The sequence below is a fragment of the Tamandua tetradactyla genome, chromosome 1 (assembly GCF_023851605.1).
Source record: "Tamandua tetradactyla isolate mTamTet1 chromosome 1, mTamTet1.pri, whole genome shotgun sequence".
Lineage (NCBI taxonomy): Eukaryota > Metazoa > Chordata > Mammalia > Pilosa > Myrmecophagidae > Tamandua > Tamandua tetradactyla.
This window is the reverse complement of record NC_135327.1, coordinates 181618692-181631919: the sequence shown is the minus strand read 5'-3', so window position 1 is coordinate 181631919 and position 13228 is coordinate 181618692. Positions and strand designations below refer to the sequence as shown.

Here is a 13228-nt window from a genome sequence, read left to right as displayed (position 1 = left end):
TGGTTGGTTGATTGTTCTTTGATTAGCACACTGCTTCTTACTCAGCATCAACCAAAGGATGTTGGAAATGCTTGAATTCAGGGATCCAATTTCAAGATTTTTTCAGAGCCCAGGACTTCTACCATCCAACAGTGGTAATTTGAATACAGTAATGACTTTCTCAATGGCTGTTTTCACTGAAAGTTAACCCAATGAGAGAAGCCCAGGAAGCAACTAGGGTGAACTTTCACTCCCTACTGAGTCTCAGTGGGGTTCACCTTCATTCAGTTTTTCCTTCAGAGCAACTTTGTTGAACTGCAGTGATGACATAAGTGAGAGGGACAGCTGCCACCCCTTTTAGGGTACCCTTTTCTTCCAGGGACACTAAAATCGATAAGACCATATCTAGTCTATATCGAAGAGAACACTGTTGCTTTCTCCTAGCTGAGCCATTTATCCAGGTGAGAAGACTAGGATGCTTGTAAACCTTCCGCAGCCCCTAGATGGCCAGTCATCAGAAGCTTTGTACCCAGAGTTACATCAGTGTAGGTGCCCTTGTATCATTTTTGATGCCATTGTTACCCAAAACTTGACCTTTCAGAGGACTCCAGAAAGAGAGGAATCTTCCCACTGATGCATTGTGTATTTGGAAATGAACAAAACAGTAAGAGAATAATTTTTAAATTATCAAATTTTTTTATAAAATTAAGCAACATACCAAGAAAAAAAAGTTAAAGAATCTAAGAAACACTAAATGCTAACTATTTACATTCTTCCCAGTTTTCTGCTGATCTTTGTTAAGATGGATGCACAGCTTTAATACTTAGTGTTTGGATTTTATGTTTAATGTTATTTAATAGATATAGTCTGGACATATTCATGTGTAGACATTTTCTCTTTTACGTGCCTGTCATACCTTGGTGTCCTTTTGGTTATGTCTTCTCTTTGCTAGTCTTCTTGTTTTCCTTGAACTCCCAAGATTAGCTCATCTATTCCAATGTTTTTATCTATCTATGTATCTGAGACCCCCAAAATCTTTATCTGCAACCACATTGTTGAACTTCAGACCCAGGTGCCCAATTACCTAAGAGTCATTTGAATGCCCTGCATGTTCCTTAAACATAGCACACTCAAAGCTCATCTCCTTATCTTCCCCTTGAAACCTTTAATGTTTATACTTCTACTCCCAGTTAACGGCAAATACAGTCCCCTTGGTCATCTGATCCACAAACTCAAGAGCCATCCTGGACCCCTCCCTTTCCATGATGTCACCTTCAACCAATCATCGAAATTTGCTGATTCCTGCCCTACTTATGGACCTTCTGTCCTTGTGTCCCATCAGCAAACTGTGACCTCCAAGATATGTACAATCTGCCAGTTTTCCTTTTTTTTTTTCCTTCTCTTTTACTACTAAAATCCCATTCCAGAGCAGATCACCTGTTCCTGGTCTACTGCAATGGCTTTCTCCTGGCCTCCTTATGTGCTACCACTTCAGAAAGGTCATCCCTCATCACTCAAGTTATTCACCATCAGGTTTCCTTCATAGCCTTTATCACTTTCCTTCATAGCCTTTATCACTTTCTGAAATAATCTTGGTTGTTCATTCATTTGCTTTTACATTGGAATGGAAACTCATGACAGCAGGGATCTTCTCTGACTTGTTCTCGGCTATATCCTCCAGTACCTAGAACAAAGCTTGTGCTGTGATGGGTGCTTAATAAAGGTTTATTGAACTGAACTAGCCTATGTAATTGCAATTTAACCATTCTTTAGTGTTAGTGACATTTGGGTTATTTATATTTTATGCTTTTAAAAAAATCATTAGTAAAGGCATTGCTATGAATATATTTGCAGAAATAACTTCTTGTATGGTGTTTGTTTGAGGGTTTCTCAACAATGAAATCACTAAGACAGGATAAAAGTAGTCTTATAGCTTTTGATAGTAATTGCACTTCATAGTATTAACACTCAATTAAGATTGTTTAAATTTAGAATAACTCTACAATGTATAAGCACATTATTTTCCATATTCTTGCAAAAATTGGATTTTAAAATGTGTTGCTATTTTAAGCAATAAGCAAGTTAATATTAGTTGTGTATTAGCTCTAACTTAATTTTCCAGTGATTTTTATATCTGAATATTGTATGGCTACTGTAGGTTCTAATGCTTTATAAGTAAACTCTGAACACATGTGTAAAGATGAGTCTAGTGTAGCTTTGGGAATCTATCTTTTCTGACTTTCAGCCAAGCTTTTCACTATTTGCGGCAGTCTGAAACTCTATTTCAAATCTGCACCTATTTCTCACAGTTCTCATATTTGTGCACCACTCCCCAACCTTTGTGTCTTTAATCTTTGTTATTTGTGAATGTTCTCAGCTCAACAACAGCTCACCTACCTATATTCATAGCTACTCTTTGCTGGACCCTCAGCTGGGAGCTGTGGCTATAAATGCATAAGCCATTACAAAAGCAATGGTTTCTCTGGTATCCCGAGCTCTTACTATTTTCTTTCATCCTCCCTCAGATCTGCAGGACTTTTTGTAGTTGTCTATGCAACTGTGAAAATGTGCTACCAAGTGCTTAAGTGTCATTTAGGGATTTAATAGGCTCCTTGGGAGGCAGGATGGTTATTTCACCCACCCAACCCCTAGACCTCCTAACAGGCCTGATTCTGTCAACAATGTGATATTTCCTGAATGAATCCCCTCAAAGGGGTAAGATTGTATCATATGCTTGTGCCAAGAATTCTATTTCTCTTGGCTTTCTCTATATTTTTCTAAGCCTCTTAACATCAGCCACAACAAAATTAAAAACACACGAAAAAAGATTTTTTTTGCCTTCAAATCTTAAAAGCAACAAAAAGTTTGATTTCTTTTAATAGCTTCCATGTTTGGTCTTTCAATTCTAAAAACCTGAGAAGCAGGTGTCTGAGAAGTTTTCTTTGAGGATTCTTGCTGAGAGAGGGACTCAACTCATATACTGAAAATTTTCTCTGGAAAATTCTTTCTCTGTTTCTTTAGGTCCCCTACATGGGAGGCTTTTTCTTTCTCTGATTGTATCTCTTGAAATGACTTCTGGGTCCTCCAGGATCCCTTTGTATCTGTTATCAGGTGGTTTGCACTGACTTTGGTTTGGCTGAATCTGGGGTCTCTGTGATATTAAAGGAAAATTTTTCTAATAATGTAAAATTTAGGCTCTCACAGGTTTCATGAGAACGATTCATGAGTCAGACAGAAAGTAGAAGGGAGCTCTGCTGAGGGAGTAGAAAGGGGGAACTTATATAGGGTGGATGCAGAAGCAAGTGAGGAAATGTTGTGATTGGTGACATTAAGTTTCCATTTTACACAGCAGAGGCTTACAGAGCAGGGAGCAGATATACAGTTGGTTAGCATGGTCTGTGTAGTCCGATAAGCTTGTGATAAGCCAGTTTTGGTACAGGAGAGATAGCTTATCTGCAGTTTTGTAGGGTGTATCCCATTGCTCCATTTTCTTGGAAACCTCCTGTAGGTGAACTTTTTGTCTTTTGGAAATTCTTTTTTCAGAAACCGTCCCTCCCAGCAATACCCAATGCAGGGGGCCATTTTATTTTACCTAACAGCAATAACAATAACACTCAGCCCTCCTGAGGCATGAACACATTTACCTCTGTTGGCATCTAATGGGTTCCCTTTTTATAGTGAAGATTTCTTCTCCTGGCTCCTTTCAAGTCAGCTAAATTGTAAGGTTTTGAGACACACAACATCTGAAATTGTGCCCAGGAGGGCCTGGACTGGGAATTTAAGCTTGAAAGTTTTTGCTTTTCCTGGCCTGCCTTGGTCTGTCCTCCTATTTTCTGGGTAGGTCAAGGGAGTTTCTACATTATTCCAGATGTAGTATATCTAGGTTCTCAGGACAAACTGCACAAATCATAGATATTTAGAATTTATAAAGCAGCTCTAGATCATCTACCCCAAAGACAAAGAATCCAAGGACCAGAGTTAAGGGATGTACCTACCACCAGTAAAGACAAAGTTGAGACAGTTAGATAGGGAAGGAGGCAAGGGGATGTGATCCTAAGACCCATAGCAAGAAGTTCCTTTTGGATGCCACACCCAGCCCCTCCCCACCTAGTCCTCACTCAGGTCGGTACCTGAAAAGATCATTGAAATTGCATCTCATCAGTCCCTTATTAGTATAACCAGACAGGGGAACAGCCCATCCAAGTTCTCATAATACAAGCATCCCAACCTCAGAAGGCTTCTCCTCTTTTGGAGCATGCCCTTGCTCACCCCTCTTTGAGTGTGTACTTTCACTGTGCATTAAACTTTTGGGCTGTACACACTGACTAGTCCTCAAATTCTTTCCTGCAATTGAGTTGAGAATGCTCATGGCACCAGCCCCTCGTCAAGGTTTCAACTTCTCTGAGAACTCCCTGGGCTCGCTGGCATCAAGCCAAGAACTCCCGAGATTCTCTAGCTTCAAAGGAAGAGACAGAATCCCTGCTCCTGACTCCCAAAATGCCGTACTGTGACAAATGAAAATTTGGTGATTGAGCCGTTTATCAAGTGACTATCAGGGATGATTCTTTTTCTTCTTCCCTAAGTTGGATGGAACTCTCAAATTACTGTGCCTATGTGGAGACAAGTGTATCATCTAAGCATGCAAATGTAAGAATTTAGGAGCACAGTTTCAGTAATAAAAGCTTTTATTCCCTCCCTGCTAGATATTTTCATCACAATTAATTTGTTTTCTATCAGGTGGTACCAATACCTCACAGGTGATCTAACAACAGTGCATTTTTAATTTTTCTGACTTTAGATTACTAGGATAAACTTTAGTTAAAAAAATTTGATAAAGGCAAAATTTTACTCTGGAAAATCTTAAGGAATCATAGCATAAGAAATTTTTATGCTGAAGTGTATGTTCAGAGGTATTTAATTCTAGAGTTGATTACTTCCTTAGCTGTAGTAAAAGCCTAATGACATTGGTCCTTTCCTTATATAGGTGATCAATGGTTTAACTATTGCTTTTATTTTTTAATGTTTATTTTTTTCCATAATTTGTTCCTTAGAGAAGTTCTAGGTTTACAGAAAAGTCATGAAGAAATTATAAAGTTCCCATACATCTTCCCCTCATTTTGCACTACTGTGTAGTTCCTTGGTTGTACTTGATGAAATAATATTATAATTTAAGTATTAAGTATAACCCATAGTTGATATTAGGGTCCCCTGTATTCTATAGTCCTGTGGTTTCCTTCAAATTTTAATTCTTATAACATTTATACAACCTAATATTTTCTTTTTTAGCCACATCTAAATATACAATTCAGTGGTGTCAAGTAGATTCATAATGTTGTGCTGCCATCAGCAATGACCATTTCTAAAACGCTTCCATCACCAAAGAGAAATTCTGTACCAGTTAAATATTAACTCCTTGTTCTAGTTTGATAGCTGCCAGAATGCAATATACCAGAAATGGAATGGCTTTTAACAAGGGGAATTTAATGAGTTGCTAGTTTACAGTTCTAAGGCCGAGAAAATGTCCCAATTAAAACAAGTCTATAGAAATGTCCAATCAAAGGCATCCAGGGAAAGATACCTTGGTTCAAGAAGGCCGATGAAGTTCAGGGTTTCTCTCTCAAGTGAGAAGGCACATGGCAAGCACAGAGTTTCTCTCTCATCTGGAAAGGCACATGGTGAACATGGTCAGGGTTCTTCTCTCATCTGAAAGGGCACATGGCAAACATGGAATTATCTGCTAGCTTCTTCTCCTGGTTTCCTGTTCATGAAACTTCCTTTCATGAAGCTCCCTGGGAGGCGTTTTCTTTCTTCATCTCCAGAGGTTGCTGGCTGTGAACTCTCTGCTTCGTGGTGCTGCAGTATTCTCTGCTCTCTCCGAATCTCTCATTCTCCAAAATGTTTCCTCTTTTATAGGACTCCAAAAACTTATTAAAACCCACCCAAATGGGTGGTGACATGTCATCACCTAATCCAGTTTAACAACTGCTCATGATTAAATCACATCTCCAGGGAGATGATCTGATTACAGTTTCAAACATACAATATTGAATAGGGATTATTCTACCTTTATGAAATGGGATTTAGATTAAAACATGGCTTTTCTCGGGATATACATCCTTTCAAACCAGCACACTCCTCATTCCCTATCCCCACTGTAGCCTCTGGAAAACTGTATTCTGGTTTCTGACAATGAATTTGCATATTCAAATTACATCACCTAAGTGAGATCATACAATATTTGTCCTTTTGTGTCTGGCTTATTTCAATGTGATGTCTTCAAAGTTCATCCACGTTGTCCCAGGTATCAGGACTTCATTTCTTTTTATGGCTGAATAATATTCTATTGTAGGTTATCACCACTTTTTATTTATCCATTCATTGATTGATGGAAACTTGGATTGTTTCCGTCTTTCGGCAATTGTGGATGATGCCACTGTCCAAATATCTCTTTGAAACCCTGCTTTCAATTCTTTGGGATATATATATATATATATATATATAGCAATGGGATTGTCAGGTTACATGGAAGTTCTATAGTTCGATTTTTGAGGAACTAACAAACTACCTTCTACAGCAACTGCACCATTTTTACATTCCCATAAGCAATAATTGATTGTTCCTATTTGTCTGCATCCTCTCCAACACTCATTTTCCTTTTTTAATTGCAGCCACTCTTTTTCTAAAAAATGTTTTTATTGTCAAATCTTAACAAACATACAAATATTCTTGGCATACAAACCTTCTATAAATGGTGTATAATCAATGGCTCACAATATTGTCACATAGTTGTGTATTCATCACCATGATCATTTTTTAACATATGCATCACTCCAGCAAAAGAAGGAATAAAAAAACAGCTCATACATGTGATACCCCTACCCCTCCTTCTCACTCACCACTAGTATTTCAATCCACTCAATTTATTTTAACTTTTGTTCCCTGTTATTTATTTTTATCCATTTTTTTTACTCATCTGTCCATACCTAGATAAAAGGAGCATCATACACAAGTTTTTCACAATCACACAGTCACATTGTAAAAGCTATATCATTATAGGATCATCTTCAAGAAACAGGGCTAATAGTAGCCATTCTAATAGTTATGAAATGGTATTTCATTGTGGTTTTGATACACGTTTCCCAGATGGAATGTTGAGCATCTTTTCATGTGCTTTCTGGCCATTTGCTTATCTTCTTTGGAGAGATGTAAGTTCAAAACTTTTCCCCACTTTTTAATCAAGTTGTTTGTCTTTTTTGTTGTTGAGAATTTCTTTATGTATTCTGGATATTAAACCTTTATCAGATGTTTGGTTTCAAAATATTTTCTCCCGTTGTGTAGGACGTTGCTTTATGTTCAGGATAAAGTTCTTGAGATACAAAAGTTTTTAATTTTGACGTGGTCCCATTTTCCTATTTTTCCTTTTGTTGCTTGTACTTGAGGTATAAAGTTTAAGAAATCATTGCCTAACACAAGGTCCTGAAGATACGTTCCTACGTTTTCTTCTAGGAGTTTGATAGTTCTGCCTCTTATATTTAGGTCTTGATCCATTTTAAGTTGATTTCTGTATATGGAATGAGTAAGAGTCCTCCTTTTTTTTTGCATTTGGAGATCCAGTTTTTCAAGCACTGTTTGTTGAAGAGATTATTCTTTCCTAAACGAGAGGTCTTTGCCACCTTGTCAAAAATCACTTGGCTGTAACTATGGGGATTGATTTCTGAACTCTCAATTCTGTTCCATTGATCCATATGTCTGTCCTTGTGTCAATCTAATGCTCTTTGATTACAATGGTTTTGTAATAAGTTTTAAGATTGGGAAGTGTTAGTCTTCCAAGATGGCTTTTGCTATTGAGGATCCTTACTCTTCCCTATAAATTTGATGAGTGGCTTTTCCATTTCTGCAAATAAGGTTTGCAAACAAGGTTGCTGGTAATCTTCTATTTAGTTAGGTCTTTAAAATTTCTTTTAGAAGTTTTGTAATTTTCCATTTATAAGTCTGTGCCAGTTTGAAACTGTTGTGTACTCCAGAAAAGTGATATTCTTTAGTTCTGATTCAATAGTGTAGGGGGGGAGCTTTTGAATTAAGTTGTTTCCTTGGAGATGTGACCCACCCAATTGTGGGTGGAACTGTTGATTAGGTGGTTTCCATGGAGATGCATCTCTGCCCAATCAAGGTGGGTCTTAATCCAATTACTGGAGTCCTTTAAGAGGAAACCATTTCAGAGAAAGCATCAGAGCCAACACAGAGACATGCAGAAAAAACTGCTCCCAGGGAAGCTGTTTGAAACCAGAGGCCAAAGAACCAGCAGATGCTAGCGACATGTCTTGCCAGTTGACAGAGTTGTTCCAGATGCCATCTGCCTTTCTTGAGTCAAGGAATCTTTGTCTGGATGCCTTGATTTGGACATTTTTATGGCTTTGGTACTATAAACTTATTACTTAATAAATCCATTTCATAAAAACTAACTCATTTCTGGAATATTGCATCCCAGCAGCATTAGCAAAGTAAAACAAAGTACTTTTTACATCCTTGATGAAATTTATTCCTAGGTATATGATTCTTTTATTTGTTATTTTATTTTATTTATTTATTTATTTTGTATGGGCAGGCACTGGGAATCAAACCTGGGTCTCTGGCATGGCAGGCGAGAACTCTGCCTGCTGAGCCACATGGCCCACCCTATTTGTTATTTTAAATGATATTTAAAAAATATTTTTATTGAGAAATTTTCACACACATACATTCCATACATGGTATATAAGCAATGGCTCACAGTATCATCACATAGCTGTGCATTCATCACCATGGTTATTTTTTAGAACATTTGTATCACTCCAGAAAAAGAAATAAAAAGAAAAAGAAAAAATTCTTATATACCATACACCTTACCCCTCCCTCTCATTGACCACAAATATTTCAATCTACCCTGTTTTACCCTTTATCCCCCCATTATATATTTATTTTTTATTCTTTTTTTTTTTTTTTTTACTCATGTGTCCATACCCTAGCTAAAAGGAACCATCAGACACAAGGTTTTCACAATCACACAGTCACATTGTAAATGTTATATCTCTATACAATTGTCTTCAAGAATCAAGGCTACTGGAACACAGCTCAACAGTTTCAGGTACTTTCCTGAAGCCACTCCATACACCATTAGCTAAAAAGGGATGTCTATATAATGCATAAGAATAACCCCCAGGATAACCTCTCAACTTGGCCACTGAAATTTTATTTTATCTCATTTCTCTTTTCCCCCTTTTGGTCAAGAAGTTTTACTCAGTCCTTTGATGCTGGTCCCAACTCATCCCAGGAGTTCTGTCCCATGTTGCCAGGGAAATTTATACCCCTGGGAATCATGTCTCATGTAACAGGGAGGGCAGTGAATTTATCTGCTGAGTTGGCTTAGAGAGAGAGGCCACATCTGAGCAACAAAAGAGGGTCTCTGGAAATGACCCTTAGGCCTAATTTTAAGTAGGCTTAACCTTTCCTTTGCAGGAATAAGTTTCATAGGGACAAACCCCAGGATCGAGGGCTTGGCCTATAAATCAATAGGCCAAATCAGGTTGTCCCTATTGCTCATGGGAATATAGAAATTCTGCAGGCGGGGAAGTTGAATATTTCTTCCTTTCTCTCCATTTCCCCAAGGGGGCTTTGCAAGTACTTAATTCATTTCATCACTCTGGGATTTATCAGAGCATCACACTAACCTGGACAAACCAACAGAATCTCATGCCCAAGCAAAGATTCCTTGTACTTACGGTATTTACCTAAACTGACCATACAAGTTAAATAGGAAATGTACTTCCCAAAATATAAATTTAAATGACATTTTTCTTGATTTCCCCTTCAGATTGTTCATTACTATTGTATAGAAACACTATTTTAAAAACTACTGATTTTTGTGTGTTCATCTTGAATCCTGCTGCTTAGCTGAATTGATTTATTAGCTTTTGTTGTGGAATTTTCAGGTTTGTCTATGTATCTGATCATGTTATCTGCAAATAGGGAAAGTTTTACTTCTTCCTTTCCAGTTTGTATGCCTTTTTATTTTCTTGCCTAATTGCTTTGACTAGAATGTCCTGAACAGTGTTGAATAATAGTGGTGACAGTGGACAAACTTGTCTTGTTCCTGATCTTAGAGGGAAAGACCATACATAGCCTTTCACCATTAAGTATGATCTTAGCAGTGGATTTTTTCATATATGTCCTTTATTATGCTGAAGAGGATTCCTTTTATTCCTAGTTTTTTCAGTGTTTTTATCAAAACAGAATGCTGTAAAAAAGGAGGGGGTACCTGCATGGATAGCTCAGTGATAGAATTATTGGCTTCAATGTGGGAGACCCAGGTTTGATTCCTGGCCCATGCTCTCTGCCCTGCCCACCCAAAAAAATGTTGTGAAGAAAATTCCTTACAATATCCATACCACATATCTGCCTCTGTGTGTCTGTACATCTAGATATAGATATAAATATATGTGGGGAGAGACATTGAAAAAAAAAGGAATGCTGTATTTTGTCAAATGGTTATTCTGCTTCAATTGCAATCACATTGTATTTTTTTCTCTATTGCTCTATTTTTTATCAATTTACTCAATTTATTTTAACCTTTATTCCTCCTGTTATTTAATTTTTATCCATTTTTTTTTTTTACTCATCTGTCCATAACTTAACTAAAAGGAGCATCATACACAAGGTTTTCACAATCATGCTGTTCTAGTTTGCTAGCTGCTGGAATGCAACACACCAGAAACGGAATGACTTTTAAAAAGGGGATTTTAATGAGTTGCTAGTTTACAGTTCTAAGGCCGAGAAAATGTCCCAATTAAAACAAGTCTAAAGAAATGTCCAATCAAAGGCATCTAGGAAAAGATACCTTGGTTCAAGAAGGCCGATGAAGTTCAGGGTTTCTCTCTCAAGTGAGAAGGCACATGGCGAACACAGTCAGGGCTTCTCTCTCAGCTGGAAGGGCACATGGTGAACACGGCGTCATCTACTAGCTTTCTCTCCTGGCTTCCTATTTCATGAAGCTCCCCGGGAGGTGTCTTCCTTCTTCATCTTCAAAGGTTGCTGACTGGTGGACTCTCTGCTTTATAGTGTTGCTCTCTCTGAATCTCTCTGAATCTCTCATTCTCCAAAATGTTTCCTCTTTTATAGGACTTCAGAAACTAATCAAGACCCACTCAAATGGGTGGAGACATGTCATCCCCTAATCCAGTTTAACAACCATTCTTAACTAAATCACATCAACCAGGGAGATGATCTCATTACAGTTTCAAATATACAGTATTGAATAGGGATTATTCTACCTTTAAGAAATGGGATTTATATTAAAACATGGCTTTTCTTAGGGGGCATACTTCCTTTCAAACCAGCACACATGCAGTAACATTATAGATGTTATATCTTTATACAATTGTCTTCAAGAAATATGGCTACTGGAACACAGCACTATAGATTCAGGTACTTCCTGCTAGCCACTGTAATACACCATAAGCTAAAAAGGAGATATGCATGTAATGCGTAAGAGTAACCTCCAGGATATTGATTGTAAAAATTCAGAAATAGCACAATACTATCTAACTGTAATACAATAATGTTAGAATACTGAATGAAGCTGAATGTGAGAATGACAGAGGGAGGAGGCCTGGGGCACAAATGAAATCAGAAGGAAAGATAGATGATAAAGACTGAGATGGTATGATCTAGGAATGCCTAGAGTGTATAATGATAGTGACTAAATGTACAAATTTAAAAATATTTTTGCATGAGGAAGAACAAAGGAATGTCAATACTGCAGTATGTTGAAAATAGATGGTAATTAATATTTAAAAATTTTAACTTGTGTGAGACTAAAGCAAAAATATTTTTTGGTACAAAATTTTTATTTTGATTAGTACATTTCCTAATATAACTTATGTGGACAGCTTAATTGAATACCATAGTACTTGGAACCTTGAGTTGTGCATGAGATTTTGTAGGTTTGTCCAGAGGGATGCTCTGATAAATCCCAGAATTATTTGAACAGTGAATAAAAAACTATTTGCAAAGTCCCTTTGGGAGGATGGTGAGAAAAAGGGAACATTCAACTTCCCCAAGTTGAATTCTTGATATTCTCACAAGCAGTGGGGACAACCAAAGCAATAGGCTGAGCCCCCAGTCTTGGGATTTGTTCATATGAAACTTAACCCTGCAAAGGATAGGCTAAGTGTACTTAAAATTAGGCCTATGAGTCATCCCCAACAGAATCTCTTCTGTTACTCAGATGTGGCCTCTCTCTCTCAGCCAACACAGCAAGCAACCTCATTGCCCTCCCCCTCTCTATGTGGCACATGACTCCCAGGGGTGTGGACCTTCTTGACAACAAGGGACAGAAATCTTAGAATAAACTGGGACTCAGCACCAAGGGATTGAGAAAACTTTCTTGACCAAAATGGGGAAGAGCAAAATGAGACAAAATAAAGTGTCAATGGCTGAGAGATTCCAAACAGAGTCGAGAGTTTATCCTGGAGGTTATTCTTACACATTAAATAGAAATCACCTTTTTAGTTAAGGTGTAATGGAGAGACTATAGGAAACTGCCTGGAAATGTAGAGCTGTGTTCCAGTGGCCATGTTTCTTGAAGATGACTGTATAATGATACAGCTTTCACAATGTGACTATTGTGAAAACCTTGTGTCTGATGGTCCTTTTATCTACCTTATAGACAGATGAGTAAAACATATGGATTAAAAATAAATAAATAATAGTGGGAACAAATGTTAAAATAAATTTAGTAGATTGAAATGCTAGTGATCAATGAAAGGGAGGAGTAAAGGGTATGGTATATATGAATTTTTTTCAGTTTTCTTTTTATTTCTTTTTCTGAACTGATGCAAATTTTCTAAGAAATGATCATGATGATGAATATACAACTATGTGATGATATGTGAGTTGTTGACTATGTAACAAGAATGGAATGATCATATGATAAGAATGTTTGTGTTTGTATGTGGTTATATTTCATAAAAAAAAAAAAGGATAACCTCTCAGCTCTGTTTGAAATTTCTCAGACAGTGACACTTTATTTTGTCTAATTTCTCTCTTCACCCTTTTGATTTCTCTTGTAATTTCTTCCTTGACCCACTGGTTGTCTAAGAGTGCTGTGAGCCTCCATATATTTGTGATTTTTCTGGCCCTCCCTCTGCTTGTTATTGATTTCCAACTTCATTCCTTTGTGATCTGAGAAAGTGTTTTGTATGATTTTAATCTT

The 13228-nt window shown here is 37.3% G+C and overlaps 1 protein-coding gene across 1 annotated transcript in view; it reads left to right on the top strand.

The window, feature by feature from the left end:
• SVOPL (SVOP like) overlaps nucleotides 1-13228 on the top strand; it is a 92937-nt gene that overhangs the window by 9291 nt on the left and 70418 nt on the right. The gene's annotated exons all lie outside the window — the stretch shown is intronic.